Source organism: Rhinoraja longicauda, chromosome 17 (assembly GCF_053455715.1).
Source record: "Rhinoraja longicauda isolate Sanriku21f chromosome 17, sRhiLon1.1, whole genome shotgun sequence".
In the NCBI taxonomy this organism is placed as follows: Eukaryota; Metazoa; Chordata; class Chondrichthyes; order Rajiformes; family Arhynchobatidae; genus Rhinoraja; species Rhinoraja longicauda.
Genome location: NC_135969.1, coordinates 18,585,463 through 18,595,971, shown reverse-complemented (window position 1 = coordinate 18,595,971; position 10,509 = coordinate 18,585,463).

Here is a 10,509-nt window from a genome sequence, read left to right as displayed (position 1 = left end):
AGTGCTAGTGTGTGGGGATCACTCGGTGGGCCGAAGGGCCTTTATCCGCACTGTATCTCTGAGGTAAAGTAAAGGTGGGGTGGAAACGACAGCATTACTTTGCGGGATCTGCCTGTGCCTGTCCCCCTGGGGCGCAGGGGGAAGGTGTGCAGGTGCTTCCTGTTTTGTGGCAGTTTTGGGTTAGGTCCATGGAGTTGCAGAGTAGTCAGAGAGTTGGACATCTTTCCCACAATTTCTCCCCGCACCGTGGACCCGTTTTCCATCTGGGAGTGGCGTCAACATTAACTCTTCATTTCTCCTTAACAAAGAGATTTTATTCAATTGATCACAGTTACAGAGCTGATTTTGATTACAAACATCAACATTGCCCTTCTGTTTGCAGTTAAAGAGTCAACTTGAGGTCAGACTAACCATAGTGACGTAGAGGTTTGGTGAAGGTGGATATGATACGGTCCTTTTCGGTACAGGTGGAGGCAAAGTCATCGGGTATTTCTAAAGCAGAGATTGGCAGATTCTTGTGCAGAAACGAACTGCAGATTCTGGTTTAAACCGAAGACAGACACAAAAAGCTGGAGTAACTCAGCGGGTCAGGCAGCATCTCTGGAAAAATGGAACATGTGACATTTCGAGTCAAAACCCTTTGTCATTCTTGATGAGTAAACGTGTCAAAGGTTTTGGGACGAAGGCAGGAGAATGGGGTTGAGAGGGAAAAATAGATCAGCCAGCATGGTGGACTAGACTTGATGGGCCGAATGGCCTAATTCTGCTCCTGTCTGCTTCCACCACCTCCCTTGATAGCACTTTGCAGGTCAGACAACCACTGTGGAGCCAGAAACAGTTTATGTTTCATCAGAACGAAGTTCATAAACTCCATGAGCAGAATTAGGTCATTCGGCCCATAAAGTCTACTCCGCCATTCAATCGTGGCTGATCTATCTTCCCCTCTAACCCCCATTCGCCTGCCTTCTCTCCATAACCCCTGACACCCGTTCTAATCAAGAATCTGTCGATCTGCACCTTAGAAATACCCAATGACTTGGCCTCCACTGCCGTCTGTGGAAATGAAGTCCACAGATTATGAGACAATAATAAACAAACAGATCAACCAATATGTAGGAAGGATCTGCCGATGCTGGTTTACACCGAAGATAGACACAAAGTGCTGGTGTAACTCAGCGGGACAGGCAGCATCTCTGGAGGGAAGGAATGGGTGACGTTTCGGGTCGAGGCCATTCTTCGGACTGAGAGTCAGGGCCGAGGGAGACAGGGAGATAAGGAAGTGTAAGGTGTTAAAATGAGACAACTCGGTGTGAAAACTCACCAATATTCTCTTTGCAGGACTGCCCGCAGATTCTGCCGTCGACAGAGATCTTCATTCCCGTCGGGGTGGTCAAACCCATCACGCTAGCCGCCAAGAACCTCCCACAGCCACAGTCGGGGCAGAGGAGCTACGAGTGCATCTTCAACGTCCAGGGAACCGTGCACCGAGTGCCCGCGCTCCGTTTCAACAGCACCCGGGTCCAGTGCCAGAACACCTCGGTAGGTAGAACATCCGGGGGCATCCCCGCCGGGGGCAGCGCCTCGCCCCGGGTCATCTGTGGGCGGTCGTACCTCAGTCCCTCTGTGTTGCTGCCCATCGCTGAGGGCTTGGCTGGCACGGGCCAGGTGGGCCGAAGGGCCTGTTTGTGCGACTCATATAAAGGAATTGTGAGAAGGGAGCGTAGAGAGAGAGAGAGAGAGAGAGAAAGTGGGGGGGGGGGGGGAGAAGGGGGTGGGAGGAGGAGGGGAGAAAGAGGGAAGGGTGCAAGGAGAAAGGAGGAGGGGAGAAAGGGGGTAGAGAGAGAGGATGGGGAGAGAGGCGGAGGGGAGAAGGATGGAGGAAGCGAGGGGCAGCAAAGAAATGGAGAAAGGGGAGGAGAGTGGGAAGAGAGGAAGTGGGGAGAGAGAAGTATAAAGGAAACAAGGGGGGAAGATGGAGAAGGGAGGGAGGGTGGACGAGGGAGAGAGAAAGGAGGGGAAGTGAAGGGAGAAAGTTTGGAGGGAGGAGGGGGAGGGGGGGGTGAGAGAGAGAGGGTGGAGAGAGAAATGAGAGGGAAAGCGTGTGATTAGGGGTGGAGAGGTCCAGTGGAGAGGTGGTGGTGGAAGGGTGTGGAGGGAGTGATGGAGGCAAAGAGGGGGGAGAGAAGAGGTGGAGGGGAGGGGGTGTGGAGGAGAGTGGAGGGGTAGGGGACGTGGTGGCCTTTTGGCCTCTCTGTGCATGGCCCAGGTGACCCGTGTGCCTACATTGGGGCAGCATGGTGGCACGGCAGTAGAGTGGCCGCTTTACAGCGTCAGGCCCCCCGTGTTCGATCCTGACGTCGAGTGCTGTCGAGGCGTGGCGTGGGGATTGTTTGTCTGACTGTGCGGCATTCCCTCAGGACCCCACTGGGAACGCCAGGGGAGGTACTTGTGTTCCAACCGCAACCCCCCCCCGCCCACTCGCACTGACCCCTCGGTGGTGCGGCAGATTCCGTGGCTTCGTTCACCGAGCCTTTAGTTGGTCCGACACAATCGGGGGGCTATGACCCTGTCGATTGGGCCCAGTTAACCCCCTGGCTCCATGACGAGAATGATCCTGGGGATGGTTGGGTTAATGTATGACGAGGGTTTGACGGGACTGGGCCTGTACTCGCTGGAGTTTCCACCCAGAGAGATGTGAATTTGTTGAATTCTCTGCCAAAGAGGGCAGTGGAGGCCAAATCACTGGGGGACCTCATTGAAAACTACCGAATAGCGAAAGGAGTGGATGGGGAGAGGATGTTTCCACTAGTGGGAGAGTCTAGGACCAGAGGCCACAGCCTCAGAATAAGAGGACGTCCCTTCAGAAAGAAGTTGAGGAGGAATTTCTTTAGTCAGAGAGTGGTGAATCTGTGGAATTGATTATTTTCTCTGCTATCATTGGTTATTTTTAAAATTGAGATTGACAATTTCTTGATTTGTAAGGGTGTCAGGGATTATTGGAAGAAGGCAGGAGAATGAGGGTGAGAGGGAAAGATAGCTCAGCCACGATTGAATGGTGAAGCAGTCGACTCGATGGGCTGAATGGCTTGATACTGCTCGTATGACTTATGTCCACCTCTGCACTATCCCGCCCACTCATCGCGGGGTCTTCCAAGGGGGTCCACATCACAGTCAGGACACGGACTAACATACGTCATGGGTCACGTACCAATGATTACAATCGAGCCGTCCATTGTACAGATACACGATAAAGGGAATAATGTGAATGACGGTTAGTGAAAGATAAAGTCCAGTCAAGCCTGGTCAAAGATAGTTCGAGGGTCTTCAATGAGATAGATAGTAGCTCAGCACCACTCTCTAGTTGTTGCAGTCCTGACCATCTGAAGAAGGGTCACGACCCAAAATGTCTTCTCTCCAGAGATGCTGCCTGCCCAGTTACTGCCTGCGGAGTTACTCCAGCTTTTTGTGTGTACTATCTACCTCATTGGAAACCTTCCGACTATCTTTGTGCTGCCCTGATGGATGTAGATGGGGCATCTTGGCCAGCATGGGCAAGTTGGGCCGAAGGGTCTGTTTCGGTGCTGTGTGACTCTCTGATTCTACATTGCTGCAGAAAGGGCTAGTCGGCTGCCTGCATTGCCTGTACAAAGAACAACTCCAAGCCACAATCCTGACCATCGCCCCCACACACTAAATGCCAACTCACACTGCATTGTGCTACAGGCATTGTACGAACCCAGTCATTAACTCTGGATATCTTGATAAGATGAAACCACATGCGTTCCACAGCCAGCTCATTGTTCCTGCCAACACTATGCCATTGTCAACCTCACTCCCAACTCAGAAAAGCATTTGGCTTTCCTTCTTATAGAGACAAGGAACTGCAGATGCTCGTCAATACACAAAAAGACACAAAGTGCTGGAGTAACTCAGTGGGCCAAGCATTATTTCTGGAGAACATGGATAGGTGACGCTTCAGGTCGGGGACCCTTCTTCAGGCTGATTGTAGGGGGTGAGGAGAAGAAAGCTGGTCAAGGGGAGAGGCAGGACAATGCATGGCAGGTAATATGTAGAAGCAAAGAACTGCAGATGCTGGTTGAAACCAAAGATAGCCACACAGTGCTGGAGTAACTCAGCGGGTCAGGTAGCCTCTCTGGAGAAAAAAAGGATGGGTGATGTTTTGGGGTTGGGCCCTTTCTTCAGACTGACCCTCCTTCAATCTCACAGCCTCTGGCACTGTGAGGCAGCAGCAGCTCTACCAGCTGTGCCACCTTGTATCATCATAACAGTAAATAGCAAACCAGGGCAGAAACTGGGAACTGCAGATGCTGGTCAATGCGCAAAAGGACACAAAGTGCTGGAGTAACTCAGGGGTCAGGCAGGATCCCCGGAGAACATGGATAGCACAAAAGAAGGGGAATTGATCTGGTAAATAGTGGTAAATTTGGTATTCCCAGGCTTAGCCGCTTGCGAGCTTGTTTAAATCGTGCCAGGGATCAATGCAGCTGACACCAGTAGCCTTTATGATTCTCGACAGGTCTTTGCGAAAGGATCTTGTAACGTTCCTGTTCTGCATGATTGACTGCTTCAGCCTGTCAGCAGCTCCGAGAGTCTCACAGTGCAGAGAGCTCTGCAATTAGGGCAGCACAGTTGCACAGCGATATAGTTGCTGCCCCAAACCCGGGTTCCATCCTGACTACGGGTGCTGTCTGTTCCGGAGTTGGTACGTTCTCCCCGTGACCTGCGTGGGTTTTCCGCGGGTGCTCTGGTTTCCTTCCACTCTCTAAAGAAGTACAGGTTTGTAGGCTAATTGGCTTGGTATAATTGTAAAATTGTCCCTTGTGTGTGTGGGATGGTGTGAGAGAATCACTGGTCGCTGTGGACTCAGTGGGCCAAAGGCCCTGTTTCCACGCTGTATCTCCAAACAAAACGAAACTAAAAACAATACACGATTGACCTTTGTCACTGCTCAGTTTCTTAATTGTGGCTCTCTTAAGATCTCCTGGTATATTTTATTAGATGGTACATACATAATTAAATATTGATCAAGTGTCATCTAGTTGTTGCAGTAGTTTAGTTTATTGTCATGTGTACCGAGGTACAGTGAAAAGCTTTTATGTTGCATTCTAACCAGTCAGTGGAAAGACTATGCATGATTGCAATTGAACCGTCCATAGTGTACAGATAGATACAGGATAAAGGGAATAACGTGAATAATGACTGGTGCAAGGTGAGGTCCAGTAAAGTCCGATCAAAGATAGTTTGAGGGTCTCCACTGAGGAAGATGGTAGTTCAGGACCGCTCCCTAGTTCTTGGAAGGATGGTTCAATTGCCTGATAACAGCCTGACTGAACAAGTCATTTTCATTTATTATTAAGACCTCCTGCTAAGTGGTTCGGGTGCATAATCAGTCTTTGTCCCTGAAGTGGAGGGGGTTAACTACAAGGAGAGGTTGGGCAGACTTGGAGAAACGAGGAACTGCAGATGCTGGTTTACAAAAATAGACACAAAGCGCTGGGGCAACTTGGTGTGTCAGGCAGCATCTCTGGAGAACATCTCTGGAGAACAAGAAACTGAGGATGCTAGTTTCCTATAGAAAGACATAAAGTGCTGGAGTAACTCAGCAGGTCAAGCAGCATCCTTGGAGAACACAGGCAGGTGGCGTTTAAGGTGGAGACCTTTCAGTCTGAAAGAAAGGCTGTGTCCTTCCCTGGAGAACATGGATCGACAATGGTCTTCGGGGATGGAAATATTAACGTTGTCTTGATGTTCAATTTTCACGAGAGGTCCAAAAAGACAGTCGGGAGAGTCAAAGAGTCATAAAGTCACCCAGCACTGAAACAGGCCCTTCTGCCCAACTCATCCATGCCAACCAGATTTTATAACGGTGCTAGTCCCACCTGCCTGCGTTTGGCCCACATCCCTCTAAACCTTTCCTATCCGTGTCCCTGTCCAAGTGTCCTTCAAATGCTGTTGCAGTACCTGCCTCATCTCACCTACCCTCTCTGGCACCTCATTCCATATATCCACCTCCCAGTGGGTGAAGAAGTTGTCCCTCAGGTTCGTATTAAATCTTTCCCCTCTCGCCTTCAACCCATTGCCCTCTAGTTCATCACTCCAATTCTCCGGGTGAAAGACTGTGCATTCACCCTATCTATTCCCCTCATGGTTCCATGCACCTCTATAGGATCAGCCCTCAGCATCCTGCACTTCAATATAGTCAATAGTCCATTTATTTGTCACATACACATAAATGCGCAGTGAAATGAGAAATTACCCACAGTCCAACAATAAGACCAATAAAAATAAGCAATAAAAATAAGCAATAACACACACGATCATAAACCAACACCAAACAAAAAGAAACATCCATCACAGTGAGTCTCCTCCAGCCCCCTCCTCACTGGAAGGCCAGAATGTCTTTTCTCTTCCCCTGCCGTCTTCTCCCGCGGTCAGGCTGTTGAACTTGCCATGTCGGGGCGGTCGGGGCTCCCGACATTGAAGCCCCCGCCGGGCTGGGCTGTCAATATTTGTCTGAGCTGGCAATATTGTTTGAGGTGTGCAGTGAGATAGGTTCGACGGAAAATCTGTGTAAAACATGCTCTGTCATTGAATGTGAATATGCTTGATCTGATCAAGCATCAAGACTTGGTCTCAGCTCTGGGTTCCTGTTCTCGTGGGAGATCATTCTGAAATCTTTCCCTGGCTCGAAGATGATCCCTGGGGGACAGAATCCCAAAGATTTACAACTCTCTGAGAAATGAAATTCCTCTTCAGCTCTGTTATGAATGAACAATCTTTAGCCTGATCTATGTTGCCTGGTTTTGTTTGGTTTAGACATACAGTGTGGAACCAGGCCCTTCAGCCCACCGAGTCTACGCGATCAGTGATCCCCTGAACACTAGCATTATCCTACACACACTGAGGACACTTTACAATTTTACCAAGCCAATTAACCTACAAACCTGCACATCTTTGGAGTGTGGGAGGAAACCAGAGCTCCGGGAGAAAACCCACTCGGTCACAGGGAGAACGTACAGAGACTGACTGTAGTCAGGATCGGACCTGGGTCTCTGGCGCTGTAAGGCAGCAGCTCTACCGCTGCACCATTATGCCAGCCCGGGTTTCTATCAGGGAGACTCCTTCTTGACCTCTACTTTGTCAAATAAAATCATCTTTTAAAATCGTCTCCAAAAGATGCCCTCTTCATCCCAGGAATCAACCGAGTGAGTCATGTGGAAATCACCTCCAAGGCGAGGATAGTTTCTTTAGCCAGAGGGTGGTGAATCTGTGGGATTCATTGCCACAGGTGGCTGTGGAGGCCAAGTCCTTGGGTATTTTTTAAAGCGTAGATTGACAGGTTCTTGATTAGTACGGGTGTCAGTGGTTATGTGGAGAAGGTGAGAGAATGGGGTTGTGAGGGAAAGATAGATCAGCCGTGATTGAATTGGTAGACTTAATGGAGGGAATGGCCTACTTCTGCTCCGTTTGTGTTGGTATGAGTGCATGTGTGGGTGTGACTGTGAGTGTGGGGTGTGTGTGTGTATGTATGAGTCTATGTGTTTATGTGGGTGTGTGCGTGGGGCCGGTGTGAGTGTTTGTGTGCATGTGCACAAACACACTCACGTTTGAGCGTGTGTGTGTATCTGCGTGTGTGTGTATCTATCTGCGTGTGTGTGTATCTGCGTGTGTGTGTATCTGCGTGTGTGTGTATCCGTGTGTGTATCTGCGTGTGTGTATATCTGCGTGGGTGTATCTGCATGTGTGTGTATCTGCGTGGGTGTATCTGTGTGTTTATCTGTGTGTATGTGTACATGTGTGTATTTGAGTGTATGTGCTCGAGTGTGTGTGGATCTGTGTATGTGTGTGTGTGTGTGTGTGTGTATATACATGTGTGTACTTGAGTGTGTACGTGCTCGAGTGTGTGTGTGTGTGTGTGTATGTACACGTGTGTATTTGAGTGTGTACGTGCTCGGGTGTGTGTCGGTGTGTGAACTGTCCCCCAGATGAGCATTGCTGTGAGTTGCTGGTGGAGCAGTAATTCATCACTGTCACTCGCCATCGCACCTTTAATGGTCTCGTATCCGAGCCCCGTGCTGGCTGCCGCTGCTTCCTGGTGCAGTGTTAATGAGCCTGTCGATGGCGGCTGGCGGACCAACAAACTGGGCCAGGGCAGCAGTGGCAGCAGCAGCAGGCACCTTACACTCACACTTAGATCCTGGCACTGAGGCGGAGAATGGGGAGGGAGCGGGGCCGGAGCGGGAGGTGTTTCCCACCCCCCCCCCCCCCCCCCCCCGACTGACACCAACAGCAGCTGGGAGGCTAAATCCAGTGAACTGCCGAAGGAGGGGCAGGATTGCAGCATGATCTCATTAGCTGCTGATTTTAGTTTGCATCCTTTTTTTTAAAGAGATACAGCACGGACACTGGCCCACCGACCCATTAACTCCGCGCCGACCAGCGATCACCCCGTACACCAGCACTATCATGCACACTTGGGACCATTTACAGAAGCCAATTAACCTACAAATCTGCACGTCTTTGGGATGTGGGAGGAAACCGGAGCACCCGGAGGAAACCGGAGCACCCGGAGGAAACCCTCACGGTCACGGGGAGAACGTGCAAACTCCACACACAGACTGCACCCATAGTCAGGATCCAGCCCGGGATTTTAGTTTTGTTTGTTGTTTTAGAGATACAGCGCTGACAAAGGCCCCTCGACCCAGCGATCACCCTGTAGACTAACAGTACCCTACACATTAGGGGCAATGTTTACTGTAGCCAATTAACCCACAAACCTTTATGTCTTTGGAGTGTGGGAGGAAACTGGAGCACCCGGAGAAAACCCCACCCGCTCACAGGGACAACGTGCAAACTCCACACACCCAAGGGCAGGATCGATCCTGGGTCTCTGGCGCTGTGAGTCAGCGGCTCTACCACCGTGCCACCGCTGCAAACCATTATCTACAAAAAACATCAGCTGACATTCAGGTCCATTGCTCCTGAACTTAGAACATAGAACAGCACATGTAAAAATTTGAGAGGCATAGATCGGGTAGACAGTCAGAACCTTTTTCCCCCCTGGGTGGAAATGTCAAAGACTAGAGGGCATTGCTTTAAGGTGAGAGGGACAATGTTTAAAGGAGATGTACGGGGCATGTTTTTTTACAGAGAGGGTGGTGGATGCCTGGAACGTGCTGCCAGAGGTGGTGGAGGAGACAGATGATAGTGGCATTGTGGATAGGCACGTGGATACGGATTATACGCAGGCAGATAAGAGATGGTCTTGGCATCAGGTTCAGCACAAATATTGTGGGCCGAAGGGCCTGTGCTGTTCCAGAATAATCTGGGACTGCTCACGCTCCTGTCATTCACTCTTTTCCCCTCTCCCTCTGTTAACAAACTACTGCGCAGTCCTCTCATAAGCTAGGGTATATTCCCGATCTTCCAACCTACCTCATTGCGGACCTTGCACTTTTTTCCTGATCTGCTCTTTCTCTGTAACTATGCCACAGTAACGCTCAACTCTGCACTCTGGTATTCTGGTCTTTGCACACCTGTTGTTCTTGGCTGTGACCTGATTGTTCTCATGTGTAGTATGATTTGACTGCCTTGCATGCAAAAAAATCCTTGTCGATGGACACAAAGTGCTGGCGTAACTCAGCGGGTCAGGCAGCATCTCTGAAGAAAAATGGTGGGTGACCCCTCTAGATACATGAGACGGTACTAAATCAGCACCAATACTCCACAGGTTCGCCACCCTCTGACTAAAGAAATTCCTCCTCATTTCCTTTCTAAAGGTACGGCCATTTATTCTGAGCCTGTGGCCTCTGGTCCTAGACTCTCCCACCAGTGGCTACATCCTCTGTGTCCTTTTATTCTTTTTTCCCCCAACTTAATGAATTGTTAGTCCTTCCTCTTCTTCTCCCTTTCTCACTCACCTTCCTCTCTCCCTCCTTCACCCCTCTCTCCCTCCTTCACCCCTCTCTCCCTCCTTCACCCCTCTCTCCCTCCTTCACCCCTCTCTCCCTCCTTCACACCCCTCTCTCCCTCCTTCCTCGCCCTCTCTCCCTCCTTCCTCGCCCTCTCTCCCTCCTTCACCCCTCTCTCCCTCCTTCACCCCTCTCTCCCTCCTTCACCCCTCTCTCCCTCCTTCACCCCTCTCTCCCTCCTTCCTCGCCCTCTCTCCCTCCTTCACCCCTCTCTCCCTCCTTCCTCGCCCTCTCTCCCTCCTTCCTCGCCCTCTCTCCCTCCTTCACCCCTCTCTCCCTCCTTCACCCCTCTCTCCCTCCTTCACCCCTCTCTCCCTCCTTCCTCGCCCCTCTCTCCCTCCTTCACCCCTCTCTCCCTCCTTCACCCCTCTCTCCCTCCTTCACCCCTCTCTCCCTCCTTCACCCCCTCTCTCCCTCCTTCACCCCTCTCTCCCTCCTTCCTCGCCCTCTCTCCCTCCTTCACCCCTCTCTCCCTCCTTCCTCGCCCCTCTCTCCCTCCTTCACCCCTCTCTCCCTC